Raw genomic sequence first — 22,400 nt, 5'->3', positions numbered from 1 at the left:
CCAATGAGTCAGTTATTTGCATAAGGTAGCCAAAGTATTGGAGCTTCAGCTTCAGCATCAGTCCTTCCAATGAATATTCAGGACTGATTTCCTTTAGGATAGACTGGTTGGATCTTCTTGCAGTCCAAGGGACTCTTAAGAGTCTTCTCCAACACCACAGTTCAAAAGCATCAATTCTTTGGTGCTCAGCCTTCTTTATGGTCCAACTCTCACATCCATACATCACTACTGGAAAAACCATAGCTTTGACTAGACAGACCCCTTTGTCAGCAAAGTAATGTCTGTTTTCTAATATGCTGTCTAGGTTTGTCATAGCTTTTCAATGAAACTATAAGCCATGCCATGTAGGGCCACCTAAGACAGATGGGTCAGGGTGGAGAGTTTTGGCAAAATGTGGTCCACTGGAGAAGGAAATGGCAAACCACTTCAGTACTCTTGACTTGAGAACCCCATGTACAGTATGAAAAGGCAAAAAGATACGACAAACTTAGTAAGTTTGTGTTATTTAGAACCACTATCTTACAGTTCTTGAGGTCAGAAATCTGAAGTGGCTTGGCAAGGATATATTATTTCTGGAAGTTCTTAGGAATATTCCATTCATTTGCTTTTCCCAATTTCTAGAATCTGCCCCTATTTTTTGACTTGCAGCCCTGCATCATTTCAATCTTTGCTTCCATTGTTACATCTCTTTTTTATTATGGTACTCATGACCCCCTCTTATAAGAACCCTTGAGATTACTGAGACCCATTTGTATGACCTGAATAGTCTCCCATTTTAAGGCCCTTAAGTTATTCACATCTCCAGAAACCCTTTGGCTATCTATATAAGATTATATATTCAAAGGTTTCTGGGATGAGAACATTGACAGTTTTGAGTTGGCGGGGGTATTATGCTGCCTACTGAAGGGGCATTGGAATTTGTAGTATACATCAGCTAAAGTAATGTTAGCTGCTGTAACAAACTCCAAAGTCTCAATGACTTCACACAATAGAAATATATTTCTTATTCCCATGCAGTACAAAACAGATGTTTGTGGTAGTTAGGCAATTATTTAGCAAGCAATGATTCAGTGAAGCAGTTTCCTTCTACATCATGATCCATCTTCTTCAAAAGGACATTTCCAAGTTCACCAAAAAAGAAGGAACACCAACACCCTGGGAAAGTTTTAGAGGGCCAGGCAGTGACATAATTCCCACCAGTTCTGCCCAGATTTCAAAGACTAGAATTCAGTCGCATGCCTATACTTAACAGTAAGGCTAGGGAGTTTAGATTAGCTATGTATCCAGTACTAAGAAACATTAAGTATCATGAACAGATACTACCAGTCACCGGGTTTAAACATAAAAGAACATTTCAGTGACTTTTAAAAGATACCAGTTTAATCATCTAATAAAAACATTAATAGAAAATAAAGAGGACTAACTCTAAATTAGTTATAAGATGAATCGATTGCCTTAAGGATAAAGTAAATATCTCTCAAGTCACCATAGGATTTATGGTACTTTTCTATTTACTGTTAACTCCCAACTCATATAATCTTACCCAGAAATTGAAACAGATTCTGATTTAAAAAACAGTTAAATTTTAGTTTTGGGAAAAAAGGTTTTATGGAATCTGAGTTTAAAAAATATATTATTTTAAAAAAATATTCTATTGCCATTTACATGTAGGATGACAATTCATGTGGTTTTTTAACACAGAAAAATAGCTATCCGCTTAACGCAACTACACACTTTGTGAGGAGAAAATGAGAATTATCCTTTGTCTCAGGAGGAATCATTTGTTTCCATTTGTAGTCACCAAATAAGTTAACATTCATTTATAATCTAAGCTAGGAAATTTTTCTGGCACCCTGAAAATCCATGATGATTTGGTTTCTTAACTAATATTCTACTAGTCTATTTTTCTATAATTTCTACACCAGTGGTATATCAAGAAGATGTTCTAAGATTCATGGAATAATGGTCACTCTATCCCTAATAATTTTAGGGGCCACTTTGTAAATCTTTAGGGCTTCCCTGGAAGCTCAGTTGGTAAAGAACCCGCCTGCAATGCAAGAGACCCATTGGGTGGGGGGAAGATCCCCTGGAGAAGGATATGGCAACCCATTCCAGTATTCTTGCATGGACAATCCCTTGAACAGAGAGGCCTGGAAGGCTACCAGTCCAATAGGGTCGCCAAGAGTTGGACATGACATAGCAGCTAAACCACCAGGAAACCTTTCTTTGCAAATCTTTCCAGGAAAGAAAGCACTTGACTTCCTTTGACAAGGCTGTCTCCATTTTTTGGTGCCATGGGACCAATTCTGAATAACTATCATTACGTATTATTTTTGCCTTCAGCCTTGTATATGTGTTTTTGGAATCTTCAAGATGTGCAGAGCTTTAAACGTAAAAGAAGAGCATATGTAATCAGACAGAATTAGGATACTATAGTCATAATATCTAAAAATGTATGTTACAAATGTCTGTGACATCATTCTTTCCCTTGCTAATACAGAAACATCTGACAGTTTATTAAAAAGAAAACCAAGAAATCAACCCCCAGTAGCACGGAGTGGATTAATTTGATATTTAAATGCATTATAGAATGATACTAATCCAATTATATGGAACAAAGTTTAAAAGAGAAAATGACTGCTAGGATTTCACAATGTGTGGAAGATAAGAAAAACTCTTGAAAAGAGTATTTCTCTTTGCAATGAATAGTCAGTCAAAAGAAAGGAAAAACTTAAACCTGAAATGATCATAAGAAAGCACAAGGTTTCTAATTTCCTCTGGTTTTGTAAAAGAATCTTGAATTGTGAAGATTATGACAATTTAGTAATCTTTTCTTGTTTTTAAGCATTGCTCCATCATTTTCCTTCTCTTAGATTTACTTCTTCTCAGTTATTCACATGCATAATTTTTCCCACATAACATTTGTTGTTTTCATCAAACATAGTGCTGTAATAGTAAATATATTCTTTCCTAATCCATCACTGTGTGTCATTTTAAAATCACTGTCATCACAAAAAAAGAAAATGTATTGGGCATTGTATTTTCTATATCTGTAAAATATTCTATGACATATCTGAAATTTATATTACAATTTTAAAAAAGGAGGCCAAAAAGGCAATTCTGCTATTACATTTTGAAACTAGGTTTGGAGCCTTTAGTAGTGGTAGGCATTCTGGCAGCACTTAGGGCCTTGCATTTCACTTTGAGGTAAGGAAGGTAGAGGAAGCATCACTTTCAGTTCTGTGAATTATTAGAAATCATTTAGAAAGAGTACAATAATTCAAATGGAAGAAATGACAAAGATTTTTCACCAACAAATTTGCATTTCTAATAAATTCATAATTAAGCATTCCACATTGGGTGAAAATGAGGAAATCAACTTAGATTTCTATATATGGTCAAAATGGATGTCCAGATATTTTGTACTATTCCTCAATTGTACTGTTAGGAACATCTCAAGACAGAAAATTCTGATATGGGTGTCAAGTAATTGATACTAAATGGAAAGAGTTGTTTTGGGATGTAAGGACTCTGTATCACATAACATGCAACCTCTGATTCAATATATGATAAACCCTGATAACCATAAGCAATACTCATGAAATTCTATGCAAGAATGTTTGGTTGATACACCTGCTCCAGCATTAGACTATGAAAACTGCTTGTTAGGTCTACACACCTAGTTCAGCAATCTGTGCTTAACATATGGAATGAGTCTACCTCAATAGAAAAAACGGTCCTGCCCTTAGAGTGTGACCTTAGGCCCATTGATTTAACCTCTTTAGTCTCTATAATCAGGGCTCCCCAACCCCTGGGCTGAGGTCCTGTTAGGAACAGGGTCCCCCAGCAGGGGATGAGTGGCAGGCAAGTGAAGCTTCATCTGCTACTCTCCACCCCATTGCTAGCATTACTGCCTGAAGCACCCCTGTCTTCCTCGGAAAAACTGCCTTCCACGAAACCAGTCCCTGGTGCCAAAAAGGTTGCAGACTGTTGTCCCTAATAATCCATACAGAAATCCCTAATACCATCCCTGACAGGGAGTCATTCAGGAAATATACATTATTAATGTTCCTATGATACAGTGTCGGGTACTATCCTTGTTCATTTACTATCAGAACTGGCTGAGCAAGTTACTAGCATGAAGCACTCACATATCAAACTTGGCTGACAGCCACATTCCACACTAGGCCCACTGTGTAAAGAGCAGCTCTGCCTTATGATGGTTAAGATCAATTGTATTCACTAAGATAGTCATTTCTCTCCTTGCCTGCTGGCCCCTGGACACAAGAATCCCCAAATGAACAAGGCTTATAGTGTAATCACACTCTGGCTGCAACACCTGGCAGAATTACACCCACTGTGGGAATCAGGTCTCTAACCCCATGGAGATCAGCACCGTGGGAATGGAAAGCACACATTTCAAGTCAGTAATGAGGACTAATAGCAAGTGAATTCCTTGTATTTCCATCTCTTGGTTCCTGGATTTATGTACTCTCCTGACGGGGAATGCTATACAGAAGACATACAGACAATAATACATCATGGGGCACAGTTCTCCATCCTTGTGGAGTGTTACTATGGAGCTGGCACTATATGCCTTCAGCAAGGTGTTCCTATACTGTATTAGATCACAATCATGGTGCTTACTCTTGTAACCTCTTTTCTCTAAACTGGTCTGACATGTTAAATGGGATTCCATGCCAGTGGATCAATCAGTAAGCACTCAGATTCTAGTGATGGCCACAGCCCTAAAGGCATAAAGAAAGTGCATGATCCAGCAATCCCACTGCTGGGCATACACAATGAGGAAACCAGAAGGGAAAGAGACACGTGTACCCCAATGTTCATCGCAGCACTGTTTATAATAGCCAGGACATGGAAGCAACCTAGATGTCCGTCAGCAGATGAATGGATAAGAAAGCTGTGGTACATATACACAATGGAGTATTACTCAGCCATTAAAAAGAATACATTTGAATCAGTTCTAATGAGGTGGATGAAACTGGAGCCTATTATACAGAGTGAAGTAAGCCAGAAGGAAAAACACCAATACAGTATACTAACGCATATATATGGAATTTAGAAAGATGGTAACGATAACCCTGTATACGAGACAGCAAAAGAGACACTGACGTATAGAACAGTCTTATGGACTTTGTGGGAGAGGGAGAGGGAGAGGGTGGGAAGATTTGGGAGAATGGCATTGAAACATGTAAAATATCATGTATGAAACGAGATGCCAGTCCAGGTTCAATGCACGATACTGGATGCTTGGGGCTAGTGCACTGGGACGACCCAGAGGGATGGTATGGGGAGGGAGGAGGAAGGAGGGTTCAGGATGGGGAACACATGTAATAAAATCGAAAAAAAAAAAAAAGTACTGGAGTGGGTTGCCATTGCCTTCAATGACCAAAATGCCTATAGTTGTAGTAATTTAGTTTAGGAAATGAATTTCCCTGTATCCCAGCTAGTCAAAGCTATGGTTTTTCCAGTGGTCATGTATGGATGTGAGAGTTGGACTGTGAAGAAAGCTGAGCGCCAAAGAAATGATGCTTTTGAACTGTGGTGTTGGAGAAGACTCCTGAGAGTCCCTTGGACTGCAAGGAGATCCAACCAGTCCATCCTGAAGGAGATCAGTCCTGGGTGTTCATTGGAGGGACTGATGCTGAAGCTGAAACTCCAATATTTTGGCTACCTCATGTGAAGAGTTGACTCACTGGAAAAGACCCTGATGCTGGGAGGGATTGGGGGCAGGAGGAGAAGGGGACGATGGAGGATGAGATGGCTGGATGGCATCACTGACTTGATGGACGTGAGTTTGAGTGAACTCCAGGATTTGGTGATGGACAGGGAGGCCTGGCGTGCTGTGGTTCATGGGGTCACAAAGAGTCAGACACGACTGAGTGACTGAACTGAACTGAACAGCTAAGTAAATATTTGATACATGTAAAGACATAATGCAAACCTTTGTATAACATGCATGCCTTGAGTTACTACCCCAGTCCCATCTAAGATTAAAAAAAACAAGAAATGACAACAGCATTTAAAAAAAAAGAAAAAGAAAGTGCATACCCAGAATATGTATCTATTCTAATAGAATGAATCACTGATCCTCCCAAGGTAGAAGGGGTCAGTGTTGTTTACTTGTGACTAAGTGGCTAGTTTTCTTGGGAAATGACGCCATACTGGAGATTCAGCAATGATCTGCCTCTGTTATTGACAGGTTAAATATTCAGCGTTGACTGTAGGTATATTGATTTCTATCCACGCATAGCCTCCCTCCCTGCCCACAATGACTAATTAGTTCATGTGTCCATCATGTCAGCATTTAGGTGTCTGATGACAAAAATTGGCTGAAGGCCACTGGTGGACTTCTTGCTGAATGTCTCTTTAATAGGGGATGCTGTGAGTTGCTCCTTATCATGTAATTATAAAATCTTCATACATTGCACACATTACTAAATATATATTTACATTTTTCTGTTTCAGATTTGGATCTTTCAGTATTTCTTCCTCCAAGTCTGTGACCAAGTCTCAGCAAAGTCATTTTTCCACTGACCATGTGTCTGAATGTAGTGTAACCTCAGGCCATTTCTCTTACCATGTGAAATGGATGACCAAACACAGTGCATGAAATCCTGCTCATTTTCATTTTGATTCTTTCAAGGCTATTTCTGAGTGGAGTTAGAAAGCATTTGTCATCATTTTCAGCTTCAACTTATAAACAGAGCCAACTTACATAGCACAGGTCATAGCACAGGTCATAGCACAGGTCATAGCACAGGTAGTAGATGAGAGAGAAGCTTTGCTGAAACAGTTGTAATGACTTAGTAGTTGGGGCTAGTATCCATGCATTTTGCTTTTATTCTTGACTTGTCCATACTCAATAATGGATATAGAGCTTTCATTTTACAAATTGTTTCTGGACCCACTCACTCTTATGACTAGGTAGATTTGAGAAATCACATTTCATGAAGGACAATTATAGCAGTACTGTCACTTGGTCCATAAATGCACCAAGATGGCAGGACCTTTTTTTTACAAACTCCAGGTCTCCTGTGCATCTTCCCACTAGAGCCTGTCAAGAACCTCACAAAGGATCCTTTCCCAACACTGATAGCCTGCAACTGCCCCAGTGCCCTCTTTAGACTCTGAGCTCTGCTCAATGCTGGTAGCCCTTCACATCATGCAACATGGGATTTGGAATGGTTTTTCCAGTTTTTCCATATCCAGTAGAATATGCTGCTTCAGAAATCTCAAAAGAGGCCCTCCCAGTGTTTTTTTTTTTTTTCCTTCTTCTTCATGGTGGAAAGCACAAGATAAAAAAAATCTGTTTTTTCACTTCAGATGGAATATCCTGACAGGCCACCATCTGGACTCCTAAATATTTTACAAATATGGTAAACCCCAGAAACTTCATAAACTTTAACTCCCAGTGTTAGGAGCACTTATATTCTTTTAAGACCTCCAGTGTGTTAGTCATCTGTGTGTGAGCAATGCATCCTTGCTCATCTGGATTAACATGAGGTTATGATGTGTGATATACTGTGGGACATGCAGATATTCAGATCTATTTGTACTACGTTTTAGGATGGTGGACTTGAGATACTCCTAGGAAAGAATATAAATATGTCTGTAGTGAATTCCATGTGAAACTGTACTATCTTGAGCTTTTTTTTTTCCCCTATAAGGAAAGGAAATAACTTGAATTTAATGGATTCATCAAATCAGTGGCAACATACCACAGACCAGAGGTTGTATTTAATCTGCCATTTCAGCTGTGATTAAGGCTAGTTGTTAGTAATTAAGGCTAGAGATAGTTGAGCTTGAGGTATTCTGCTGTCTCTATATCTACCACTTTTGTGCAGAATCAGACTGATGAATTTATGGGAAAATAGTGAGGGCCTAACACACAAGCATCCATTAAATGTTTAAAAGGAGCACTAATTTCCAAACTTTTTAGCATGTGATATTCCTTTTGTTTTGCTATCTCCTCTCTGAAAGGGGATGTGAGAGTTGGACTATAAAGAAAGCTGAGCGCTGAAGAATTGATGCTTTTAAACTGTGGTTTTGGAGAAGACTCTTGAGAGTCCCTTGGACTGCAAGGAGATCCAACCAGTCCATCCTAAAGGAAGTCAGTCCTGAATATTCATTGGAAGGACTGATGTTGAAGCTGAAACTCCAATACTTCGACCATCTGATGTGAAGAACTGACTCATTTGAAAAGACCCTGATGCTGGGAAAGATTGAAGGTGAGAGGAGAAGGGGATGACAGAGGATGAAATGGCTGGATGGCATCACAACTCAATGGACATGAGTTTGAGTAAACTCTGGGAGCTGGTGATGGACAGGGAGGCCTGGTGTGCTGCAGTCCATGGGGTTGCAAAGAGTTGGGCATGACTGAGTAACTGAACTGAACTGAACTCTGAAAGGGGCAAGTTTTAGAGGCAGCTCCTTTGTTTTTCTCATTATGATGATTAACCCACAGACCAAGAACCTAACATGGGATTTCACTAAATACCATTCAAGTCTCTTCTGATTATACATTCAGCAACCAGGGGAAAAAAAAAAAAGCATCTTTCAGACCCATTTAATTATCTGGCCCCCAAATGGCACCAACCAAAGAGGGAGCCATGAAAATGCTTTGAGTTTCTGGGAGTCAATGTCATCATGAACTCTTGTTTCCAACGATGCTCACAATACCTTTTACCAGTATTCACTTACCAAAGCAATTGACCATAGGTTTCTTTGGGAAAGGACTGAAACAGTCACCACCTTTATATTAACCATGGTGTTGCAGTTCCTTTCTCCTCAGAGTCTGGCCTAACAGTCAGTGATTCTGTTCTGACTGGCTCAGGTCTACAAACTGCAAAAGGCATTGTAACATTTTTACTGAGGCAACTTCTATTAACCTGATTTCTCATCCTTGGTTTCATCTGAGGAAACAAATTGAACAGTACCTTTTTTGACTGCTCATGTATCTTTGCTGTTGCTTTGACTAATACTCTAGTAGGTTGCTGATGCACTGCATCCTCTTGAGTTCTGCATGAAGATGATAGATAATAGATGGATAGATACAATGTTTTTGTTTTTTTTTTTAACTCAGGTTTCTTTTCTATAGGGATTCTATTGGATGTTTCAGGACCAAGGTGTTGGAAAACTTTCTTTCATTTTAAGGAAATGGATAAAATAACTTACTTCTAGCTGCTATGTTCTCACCAATCTAGTCTAGTACTATTGTTAGATTATACTATTTTTTTCTTAGTCCATCATGACAGGTAATCCTCACTATATTTTACGATCAGTCTTCCATGATGTGTAGACATAGTGGTTTGCTGTCTGTATATCCTGCACACCATGTTTCCCATGTTTCCTTTGTCTTGGAGGGAAAGAAACTTCTAGGCATTTAAGTTATAATTGTCTATAATTGTATAAAGATAGCTCTACTTTGCCTCCGCATTATATCAAAACTCCTTTATAATTTTTTCACAGAACTTTAAAATCACTATCTAGTTACCCATATAGTGTTTTATAAGTTGATTACAACTAAATGTTTATGAGGATGATTTAGACACAGACAACTTGCCTCAACTACATTTATCTATAACTATTAACTGTAAGTCCTCTGCAAATGCTTCCTTCTTATGATTAATTATACCTTACCTACCCACCTACCCACGTATGTATGTGGGTGTGTGTATATATATATATATATATATATACACACACACACCCACACACATATACACACACATACACTTACATATTTATATGTAACATTTTACATATTTTACATAATTTTCTATTAGAAAGTTTAATTATGTCTTACAATATTTAAAAGACTACAAGTTTGATCTGAATCCTATTATGACAATTATATTAGGTCTATTAGTAATTGCAAGGTATTTGATCCTAAAATGACATTTACAAGTTATTTTAACCTGTTTAACACTGCCAAATACTGAGAAAGGAGATACAACCGCATGTAACCAATCAAAAGAGACTTTTTGTTTGACCTAATTCTTTATAAGTAGTCAAGGGGAAAATGAATAAACGTGTTTTATTACTTAAAATGGAATAACTTAAATTAGAAACTCCTCAAATATACTTCAAAACAGATGGTAAGGCAGTTACCAATATTGTTCCACTAATTTTCACAGAATCTTAATCTACCTATAAAATCTTTAATAAAAGCAAGTGAAATTAAATCAGTGGTAGTGATCTTTTCTGTAATAGACCCTATATGTTATTGTTGTATACCTCCTTTAAGAACTTGAATAATTACCTATCCTTCCTTTAAACTTCAAATTCTTACCCTGTACTGGTTTCTTCACTTCATCCTTGCATTTTATTAAGCAGTTTCTACCTCTTTGAACACCACCAAATTCTGCTTCTTTTCGCACAGCAAATATTCTGGAAATAATTTAGTTACCTGCATCATTTATTCCCTTCCATTTATTTACTGTTCAACCCCTTTACATGTGGTTTTGACACCAGTACTGGAACCGAAACTCCATTCTGACCTTTCTGTAGTCTGCTCATCTCAATGTCTTAGTAGGTCCTCAGATTTATTAGAACTCACAAAGTACCTTCCCCCAAAACAAAACACACCAAGCTATTTTTTCTCATGTTTTTAACCTAATGGTAGCATTAACATTTACTCTTTCAGCATTTAGGTTCAATGATTAAACATACCATTGATCTGTCCTTCTAATGCTTCTCCCATCCCCATTATCAGTAGCATAATTCTTCCGTATCATAATTTCAAAACGCCTGTGTTTCTAAAAGTTTTGTTATTGCTATTGTAATAAGTTACCACAACACTATATTTTTCTTACCTTGCTGTTTGGAGGTCAGAAGTATGAAATAGTTCTCACTGGATTAAAAACAATGTTAACAGGACCACATACCTTTTTGGACATGCTACAGGAGACTTTGTGTTCATGTCCTTGCCAGCTTCTAGACGTTTCCCAGATTACTTGGCTCAGTCACGTAGTCCATCTTCAAACCGAACACTGACCAGTAGAACCTTCCTCAGGCCTTCTCACTCAGTCTCTGAACTCTTCTGCGTCTTCTCCCACATTTAAAGGAAGCTGTGATTACATAGGGCACACCTGTATAATTCAGGATAGCTTTTCTATTTTAAGTTGATTAGCAATCTTAAGTCCATCTGGGACTTTACCATGTAAGGTAGCATTCACAGATCCTGGGGATTAGAATGTAGGGGTCCTATTTTTCTCCTACCACGTCCTGCAATAAGCACTGACATGTACACTTTTCTGTAATAGGGCAAGTACCCCATTTCTGTGATTTATATTTATAGAAGTATTCAAATTAACAGGTTAAAATATATGAAATTTTTGTTAATAACTATTACAAAAACACTCAATATGTCCTGATGAATATTCTAATTATTAAAGTCTATGAATAACCTCTAAACATTTGAAGTAGTGGATTCCCTTCACTGGTTATACATTCCAATATGAGGGGAGGGGCGTCTACAACCAGTAACTGACAAAGTGCTCAAGGTAGGACTAACTCTCTGTCACAATTAACTGTTCTCAGCTGCTCACAGCTATCGTGGCCTCCCAGGTAGCACAGTGGTAATGAATCCACTTGCCAAGGAAGGAGATGTGGGTTTGCTCCCTGGATCAGGAAGATCCCCTGGAGAAAGAAATGGCAACCTACTCCTGTATTCTTGCCTGGAAAATTCCATGGAGAGAGGAGACTGGCGAGCTACAACCCATGGGGTCGCAAAGAGCTGGACATGACTGAGCAAATGAGCACTCATGCTGCTCAGAGAGCTGAGCTAATGCTAGCTCCAGCTGACTGTATCCTCTCTCAGCTTTCTTCTGAAGCTCCATCCTATTTCCTTCATTCCTCATCTTCCAAGAATACTCTCTCAAGAAATCACTAGCCTAGAAATCCCAGAATTTCAAGTTGTGCTTTCACAGAAGACAGCCTAAGACATTTACCAAAGCTGACAATTATCAAGTTTTTAATCGCTTCAGATATTATTGGCCAACTGTGTTTCTCCTTCAGCAAATTGCTTAAATCCTTTGATAAATTGATTTATTCCTATTTTTGTTATTAATTGGAAAAATGTTTATGTTAAATATATATTTGTTGGTAAGAGTTTCAAAAATATTACCTTCTATTATTTATATTTTCATTTCATTTATGAACATTTTTTGTGATCTTTTTGCTTATTGTCCTTTGATGAAAGTAAAAAAATAGGATTGTATTGTATTATCGTAGAGAATAAAAATCATATTATGTTAGTGTTACGTATTTTGGTAATTTATTAGTTCTAATTTTTTTTTTCTGGATTTCTTAGAATACACAGCGTCATGTCATGGATGAATAGAGATAATTTTAGTTTTACTTTTCCATTCTGAATGCTTTTCTTGCCTAAATGGCCTGGCTAGAACTTTCTGTACAATGATGAGTATATGTGGCTAGAGTAGATATTCTTCACTTGTTGCTGATCTTAGAGTGAAAATACTCAGTGTTTCTAAATTAAATATCATATTAGTTATAGGTTTTTATACTCGTTATCATATTGAGCAAGTTCCCTTTTATTCATTATTTTGCTTTTTTTATATCATGCAAGGCTGTTAGATTTTGTCAAATAATTTTTAATATGTCTATTTAGATGATCATATGATTTTGTCTTTTATGTTGTAGATACGGTATATTATATATGAATTTATTTTGAATATTAATTCAACTTTCTATTCCTCTGGATATATCCTCCTTGGTCATGGTATATTTTCATATGTTTCTAGGTTTGGTTTACTAGCAATTTGTTTATAATTTTTACTTTGATATTTATAAGATATACTGATAAGTGGTTTTATTTTCTTGTGATGTTTTGTCTGATTTTGGTATCAAGGTAATACTATCCTCATGGAATTAGTTAGTAAATCTTCTCCAATTTATTATGGAAGACTGTAAAGAATTGGTATGAGTCATTTTTTAAATGTTTGGTAGGCTACACCAGGAAATTTTCTAAGTGTTAGTGGAACATGTTTTTTAAATTACTAATTTAATCTCTTTACTTGAAATTATTCTATTATGATTTTCTATTTCTTCCTGAGTCAGTTTTGGTATTTGGTATCTTTCCAAGAATTTGTCTTTCAACATATAAGGAGATCAGCCCTGGGATTTCTTTGGAAGGAATGATGCTAAAGCTGAAACTCCAGTACTTTGGCCACCTCATGCCAAGAGTTGACTCATGGGAAAAGACTCTGATGCTGGGAGGGATTGGGGGCAGGAGGAGAAGGGGATGACAGAGGATGAGATGGCTGGATGGCATCACTGACTCAATGGACATGAGTCTGAGTCTGGGAGTTAGCGATGGACAGGGAGGCCTGGCGTGCTGCGATTCATGGGGTCGCCAAGAGTCGGACATGACTGAGCAACTGATCTGATCTGATGTGATGTGTAATATCCTTGTTTTTATACTACTTGGAGTTTGTTGAAGTTTTGGATGTGCAATGTTTTTCATCAAATTGAGAACTTTTTAGGCATTATTTGTTCTTAAAATTGTCTGCTGCTTCTTCTCTCCTCCTTTTGGCACTCACCTTTCATGTGCTTTGATGTGTTTAATGTTTCCAAAACTTGGTCTAAGGATCTGTTTCTTTTTCTTCATTCTTTTTCTCAGTTTCTTTGGATTGAATAAACTAATGATCAGTCTTCACATTTGCTGATTTTTTTCTTTCCCAAGTTCATATCTGCTGTTGAGTCCCTCTGGTTAAATTTTCATTGAGTTATTGTACCTTCAACTTGAGTTTTCATTTGGTTATTTTTAAAACTGTGTATCTCTTTATTGATATTCTCTTTTTGATGTTACATTGCTGCAAAAGTAATTTCAGGCTTGCATTGTTGCAATTTGCCATTTGATATTGGAAAATATTCTTAAATCATTTTAATGCACAATTATTGCTTCATGATTTTTGCTAATGAATTATTACTTGATGTTTATTCTACATGTATTTTGCTTCCCTGGTAGCTCAGTTGGTAAAAAATCCAGCTGCAATGCAAGAGACCCTGGTTCAATTCCTGGGTCAGGAAGATCTGCTAGAGAAGGGTAGGCCACCCACTCCAGTATTTGTAGGCTTTCCTTGTGGCTCAGTTGGTAAAGAATCCACCTGCAATGTAGGAGACCTGGGTTCAATCCCTGGGTTGGGAAGATCCCCTGGAGAAGGGAAAGAAAGAAAGAATTATTACTTGATGTTTATTCTACATGTATTTTAGACTATGTAAATGATGTTGGACAAAAAGTAAATTCAAGCAATTTTCTTATTCAAGTTCAAAATGGGTCATGATGCAGCAGAGACAGCTGGCAACATCTACTATGCATTTGGCCCAGGAGCTGATAATGAATTTACAGTGTAGTGGTAGTTCAAGAAGTTTTGCAAAGGAAACTAGAGCTTTGAAGATGAGGAGCACTGTGCCTGGCATTCGAAGTTGATAATGACCAACTGAGAGGATCATCAAAGCTAATCTTCTTACAACTAAACAAGAAGTTGCCCAAGAACTCAAAGTTGACCATTCTATAGTCATTTGGCATTAAAACAAATTGGAAAGGTGAAAAAGCTTGATAAGTGGGTGCCTCATGAGCTGAATGCAAATCAAAAAAATCGTTTTGAAGTGTCATCTTTTCTTATTACACACAATAATGATTCCTCAATCAGATTGTGACATGGTATGAAAGGTGGATTTTCTATGGCAACCAGTGATGACCAGCTCGTGGCTGAACCAAAAAGAAACTCCAAAAAGAAGCTCCACTTTCGAAAGCCAAACTTGCACCAAAAAAAGGTCATGGTCACTGTTTGTTGGTCTGCTGCCACTCTTGTCTACTGCAGCTTTCTGTGCCAGGTGAAACCATTACAACTGAGAAGTATGTTCAGCAAATTGATGAGATGCACCAAAAACTGTAAGGCCTGCAGCCAGCATTGGTCAAAAGTATGGGCACAATTCTTTTCCATGACAACACCTGACAGCACGTCGCACAAACAACACTTCAAAATTTGAAGGACTGGGCTACAAAGTTTTGCCTCATCTGCCATATTCACCTAACTTCTTAACAACTGACTATCACTTCATCAAGCATCTAGGCAACTTTTTGCAGGGACAATTCTTCCACAACCATCAGGACACAGAAAGTTTTTTCAAAGAGTTCACTGAATCCTGAAGCATGGATTTTTATGCTGTTGGTATTCAGTTACTCAGTTGTTTCTGGCTCTTTGTGATGCCATGGACTGCAGCACATCAGGATGCCCTGTCCTTCACCATCTCACAGAGATTACTCAAACTCATGTCCATTGAGTGGGTAATGTCATCCAACCATCGCATCCTCTATCATTCCCTTCTCTTCCTGCCTTCAATCTTTTCCCAACATCGGGAACTTTTCTACTGAGTTTGCATTACGTGGTCAAAGTATTGGAGCTTCAGCTTCAGCATCAGTCCTTCCATGAATATTCATGACTGATTTCCTTTAGGATTGACAGATTTGATCTTGCAGTCCAAGGGACTCTCAAGAATCTTCTCCAACACCACAGTTAAAAAGCATCAAGTCTTCTATGTTCAGCCTTCCTTATGGTCCAACTCTCACATCCATACTTGACTACTGGAAAAACCATTTCTTTGACTATACTGACCTTTGTCAGCAAAGTCATGTCTCTACTTTTTAATATGCTGTCTAGGTTTTTCCTAGCTTTTCTTCCAAGGAGCAAGCGTTTTTTAACTTCCTGGATGCAGTCACCATCTGTGGTGATTTTGGAGCCCCCTAAAAATACAGTCGGTCACTGTTGCCCCATCTATTTGCTATGAAGTGATAAGACCGCATACCATGATCTCAGTTTTTTGAATGTTGAGTTTTAAGCCAGCCTTTTCACTCTGCTCTTTCACCTTCATCAAGAGGCTCTTTAGTTCCTCTTTGCTTTTGGCCATAAGGGTGGTGTCATCTGCATAGTTGAGGTTATTGATATTTCTCCCAGCAGTCTTGTTTCCAGCTTGTGCTTCCTCCAGCCCAGAGCTTCTCATGATGTACTCTGCATATAAGTTAAATAAGCAGGGTGACAATATACAGCCTTGATGTACTGCTTTTCTAATTTGGGACCAGTCTGTTGTCTCATGTCTGGTTTAACTGTTACCTCTTGACCTTCATACAAGTTTTACATGAGGCAGGTCAGGTGGCATGGTGTTCCCATATCTTTAAGAATTTTCCATAGTTTGTTGTAATCCACACAATGAAAGGTTTTAGCATCGTCAATAAAGCAGTAGTACATGATTTTTCTGGAATTCTCTTGCTGTTTCTATGATCCAATGGATGTTGGCAATTTGATTTCTGGTTCCTCTGCCTTTTCTAAATCCAGCTTGAACATCTGGAACTTCTTTGTTCACATAGTGTTGAAGCTTAGCTTGGACAATTTTGAGCATGGCCTTGTTAGTATGTGAAATGAGTGCAATTGTGCAGTAGTTTGAACATTCTTTGGCATTGCCTTTCTTTGGGATTTGAATGAAAACTGACCTTTTCCAGTCTTGTGGCCACTGCTGAGTTTTCCAAATTTGCTGGCATATTAATGCTACAGGAATAATAAACAAATGCATTTCTCAATGGCAAAAAAAAAAAAAAAAATGTGTTGACTGTACTGGTTCCTATTTTGATTAATAAAAATGTGGTTGAGCCTAGTTATAATTATTTAAAATTCAGGGTCCTAAACCATAATTACTTTTGCACCAACCTAATAGTTGATTGTTATTACACCTTAATTTACTTCTTTAAGCATAAGGTCTTTTGATTCTTCAACAATGTTTATAATTCCTCTTTTGAAAATTGTTTTTGGAAGGTGATATCTGAGCCCTTTCACAGGCTGTTTCTTTTGTATGCTTTTGTTCCCCTCTGTATTGGTCATGTCTGCCTGTTCCCTTTCAAATCTACCAGTTTCATATTCAAACTCGACAGTTTTGATAATATATTGCAGCAGTTCTGAGTACTAAACACTCATGTTCCTCTGGGGCTTGTTTGTTTTGTATCTGTTCAGTGATTTGGTTGGATAATTTTGGTCATGTCTGTTTCATCCATAGTGTGAATCTTGCCCTTTTCAGGTTGACACTATAACCTTTGCCTGGGAGCTGGGGAATAAGGAGCTCCTTTTTTTTTTTTTTTTTTGCCACACATACAAAGTGTGGAGCATCAATCACGTTGAGTTTATATGGGTGTAGAGGAAGGCAGTGGATTGTGGTTAATTAGAGTGTGTTGCCATTCCCGTCTCCAAGGGTTCTTCTCAACCCAGGAATCGAACCCAGGCCTCCTGTATTGCAGGCAGAGTCTTTACCATCTGAGCAACCAGAGAAGCCCCAGTGATGGTCTTACTGAGACTTAATAGACTTTCTTTAATCAGTATTACTACAATTATTGTATCTTCTTAGGATAATTTCTAGAGACATTAAATGCATGCTTGTTGTTTAAAATAATTTTCACCAGTTATGGTTGTTTCTCTGGTAAGCAAGTTTACAAATTAATTATACATTATTCCAGAATGAAGCTATCCACAATTACTCTTTGCTTCCCTAATCTCAACATTATACCCCTCAGTATGCCTTGAAATTATATATTATTTTACAATTAATCACTACAAATATCTATTATTCATGCATCACTTATTCCTACCAAGAAGGTGACTTGTCTTAACATATTAATAAGATTACATTTTGACCAATTATAAGTTGAAGTTTAATCATCTTGAAATGAGTTCTTTTGAATTATCCTTTTAAATTCTTTTACTATGCTTTTCAGATTTTCATAGTTTTAAACAGTCTTATCTTTCTAAACCAGCACCTCTCATCCAAAATAATGTTGCTCCTTTGGAGACATTATCAATAACTGGAGACAGTACTGACTATCATGAGTGGGTCAGTGCTTTGAGCATCTAGCCACGGAGAAGCAGAGTTGTTCCTAAACACACTGCGAAGCACAAGACACCATCCCACAACAAAGAGTTACGTGGGCAAATGCCAAGAGTGCCAGCTGAGCAACTTTGCCCCAGTCCATTCATATGCCTTCTGAAGAGTATTACTCAGCCACATCACACTTTTACAGCATGTATCTCATGCTCCCCACAACTGCTATTAGACTATGTCTAACTTTAATCCAGTAGAATTAGCAAAAAATGCATATCAGTTCTCTTCTAGAAGGGAAAAGATACAAAACAATTTAACATGTAGAAAATTTAATGTAAATATGTTCTCGTATCTTTTGAAAAAATCATATATATATATATATATACATAAACAAAACCTTAAGACATTGCTAATGAAAATATAAATTATTCATTCCAAAATAACAGCAAGGATCTTTCATTTTAAGCAACATACAAAAGCATTTACCTCAAATATATAATAAAGAAAGAAGGAAAAGAAAACAGAATTAATGAAAGCAAAAATCAAATGAAAAACAAATTACTTAAAGTACCATCAAAAGCAATATCCCAAGCTCATCCCAAGATAAAGAAAAATAGGACTCCAAAGGAAATAGAATATTACAAAAGAGTCTCTACCGAAGCCAACACATAATATTGTACTTCTGGCTACTCCTTTTTGGTGCTCAGCCAGATATAGTTGCAAACAATAATAAAAGTGTTCTGGTAATTGGAAAAATATGGCTTATGCCAGTCAGCAAGCAAGACCACATGCAATGGAGGCACTTATAAAACTCTTAATTTGTTTTCAGAAAAATCTGTCTTCAGCATTATGTGTTATTTACATTGGGCTATGGGGAGAATCACTGTTAAAGGACTTGGGAGTTTCTGTAAAATATATGAAATTATTCCTGGGAAACTTTGAGAGTTAAGCTCATTTTAAAGTTGAAAGTGATTAAATAATTTATTGGGGCAGAATGTCATTTTATGCCTTGGTTTTATAATCATTAGTGTGTACACACACATGATGCACAACACAGGCACCACTTATAATCACTTCCTAAAATAGATGTCAGATAGTTATTATTTGAGATGCAATAATGGTTTGAATAATAAAATCTTTAAACCCCTTACATTAACAGGCACTAAAGCATAATAATCCAAAACCTAAAACTATTATTAAATTAAAATATCCTTTAACTTATGAAAGAACAGCAAGCCTTTAATTAACTAAAAATTCAACAAATCTCCAAATAATGCAAACACATGCAAGTGGAAATGTTCATGTATGTATGTTAAATTTTGTTATTGCTTTTTTCACAGTAAATCAGTCTATTCTTTTTCCTGCTCCACTCTTATTTTCAGAAATCAACAGTGTGAGAGAACTTTCAGTTCTCTTTCATTGTAGTTATCCCCATTTAGCTTACTACATAGAAGTAGGATTCTGAAATAAACTAATGCTGCATAAAAAGCTGCAATAATTAAACTGTTAGATTCAGGTCTGATATCACTCTTCTAAACTCTGAGGCTTATTTTGACATAAGAAATAAAGGTTGTTTGCAGAAGGGAGGGTCAGGAGAATTGGGTCCTAGTTTCAGCTTCGCCTCTAACCAGCGATTAAATAAAATTCATATTTTAAGTCAAGGCAAGACAAGAATAATTTAAACAGAAAATGTTTTTCTGCCTATCTGGGCCTCTTCTCTCTCCTGCAGTGTGAATTGTATATCTGCATTATACATTGTCCAGACTCCCTCACTCGCAGAAATACCTACACAATGTTAAAGATCAATTTTTCTTCTTTTGGCACTGCCTATGTAACTCCTTAGAAGATAACATTTCTTTATCAGCCCTTAAGGAATCACCTTGCACATGCAGACATCTTTGGTGAACTTTATGTACAATGCCAAGATATAATTTCCCTCAAAGATAGTGCAACTGATACAAAACAGACTAGGTCAAATGATCCTGGGAGATACTAGACTGCACCTAGAGTAAGCTCTTAGCTTAAATAGTTGCTTATGAACTTATTAATGTCACTAACTATATTACTCATATTTTACCTATTTTACAAGATTATTATTTCTTGCAATAACAAATGTGTGACAGACTCTGGTAAAAATAATGATGACTAGGAAACCTGAAACAATTGACTACAGATACAGTTCTGTAAGATCAATGATGGTTAATAGCGTAATGCTAGATACAGGAAGAAGCAACAAGAATCAGTTTCTGGACCATAACAGACTTATAAAGCAGGCAGTCTAGGGGCTTTTTTCTATTATTAATAGAATCTAGTCCAGTAATAGTATGTGCTATGCTTAGTCGCTCAGTCGTGTTCAACTCTTTGCAACCCCATGGACTGTAGCCTGTCAGACTTCTTTGTCCATGGGGAATCTCCAGGCAAGAATACTGCAGTGGGTTGCCCTGCCCTCGTCCAGGGGATCTAACCTCGTCCAACCCAGAGATCAAACCCTGGTCTTCTGCATTGCAGGCAGATTCTTTACCAGCGTAGCTACCTGGGAAGTCCAACAGAATGTAGAATGACCTACCAACAAAACCCTCACCTGATCTGGAAATGGGCATTTCTAGTGTGGGGGACAAGTTGGTCAGGAAGTGCCTCCACATCCTTGGTCAAAGTTAAGGCTGAAAGGAAGGGGACTGTTAAATAAAGAAGGGTGCTCATCATCCATTCTACAATAATCAAGTTTCTAGCCATTGGAGTTGCTGACCTACAATACATCCTGAAAGGAATTCAGGGTGAAGATATGGATGAGGCATTTTGTTCTGTGAACAAACTGGTAGAACTGACCGTCATGTATTTTCAGCAGAAAATTTTATGAACCAAGTTTCTTACATCTTTCCATACATAAAAAGCACTAGAACCATTAACTTAGATGCCTTTTCTGCACAAATAGCAGTAACCTTCTACCAATGTGTGCTTGGTCACATGTACTCCTTTGCCAAAATCACAGATACCTCCTTACCTCTTCAGAACAGTCCTCAGAGCTTTCTGAATGACTGACTACTCCATGGTTAAAATCCTCAGGTTGGCTCAAATAAAATTTTCCACTGTTTTCTTAGAGTGACTATTGATTTTTTTCATCAATGCCAGTCATGTGGTCTCAGACATTCTGCACCATTTGTGACACAGAGTTCCTTTACCTACATGGAAAGAATCATAACCCTGAATATTAATGTGCCTTTGAACCACTTAAGGAATCTTGTTAAAATTCAAATTTTTATGAAAAAAGTCTGAGGTCAGGCTCTACATTTTACATATCTAACAACTTTCCAGATAATGCCAAGGCTGCTAGTTTGATAATCAAGTTTTAGAATAAGGAGCTAGATGATTTTGCAATTTTTAACCAACATTTTTATTTATTTATTTATTTTAATTTATTTAATTGGAGCCTAATTACTTTACAATATTGTATTGGTTTTATTTACTTTTGGTTCAAAGATGCTCTGAGGATGTCTTTGATAAACTTGATAGATAAAACAATCATTTGAACAAATTTTTTTATTTTAGCAATCTGAATTAAAATATTGGCAATCAGAATAAACACAGTTCTAAAACATTTACCCATTTATATCTTGGGAAATTTATGACTTCTGAAAGAATTTCTCATATCTATTTTATTTAGCAGTTGAAGATTTTGTCACTGAGGTATTCTCTGAAGCAAATATTAGATACATTGGCAATTACACCTCATGAACTTATTCTGAAAATCAAAAGTATATTAGTGTAAAGCTACTGCTTTGCCAAAAAGACATGTTGGCTCTCTTCACATGAATTTCCAATTCCTGTTTATTGATGCACCACTTGAAATCACAGGATAGCATAATTTAGTGACAGCTTTTATCTCTGAGCTGACAATGTGTGTGAGAATTACTTGGCATGCAAGTTCAAAGATGACCTTGTTCTACTGTAAACAAATTGTTGATCTGTAACGCTGTAATGATTCTACAGAATGATCTATAATCCATCACATATCCTTTTGTGTGCTGCTTCAGGGCACAATGATTATAGACAAAGTATTCTTCTAAGACCATTATGAATACTTGTTTATAGTCTCATCTCCTTGATGATGTGATAGTATGGGTAAAACAGACTCATTTCTCCATAGAACAGAAAGAGTATCCGAAGATAAGATTCTACATTCTAAGTAATTTAATTTTATGTAAAATAATCTTAAATAAATTTTACTCCTAATGGCATTGAAGTTCTAAAAATATTCCTCACACTTCCATTATTATCTTTCTGAAAACTACCACTAATATTTCAGGAAAATATCAGTAAAGGATATGTGTATGTGTGTGTGTACATATGTTGTTTCTCATAAATGACATTTTAAAAGATGTTCTTATTCTTTACTTTTTTCAACAAAGGATATATGGAATGGAGGACAAGATTCCAATATGGCACCAGAGATTCCAACCTGCTAGTGTACATGCTTCATGTAAACCCCACCC

Source organism: Bos javanicus, chromosome 6 (assembly GCF_032452875.1).
Source record: "Bos javanicus breed banteng chromosome 6, ARS-OSU_banteng_1.0, whole genome shotgun sequence".
NCBI lineage: Eukaryota > Metazoa > Chordata > Mammalia > Artiodactyla > Bovidae > Bos > Bos javanicus.
The sequence above is the reverse complement of the archived record's forward strand: the minus strand, read 5'-3'. Positions refer to the sequence as shown.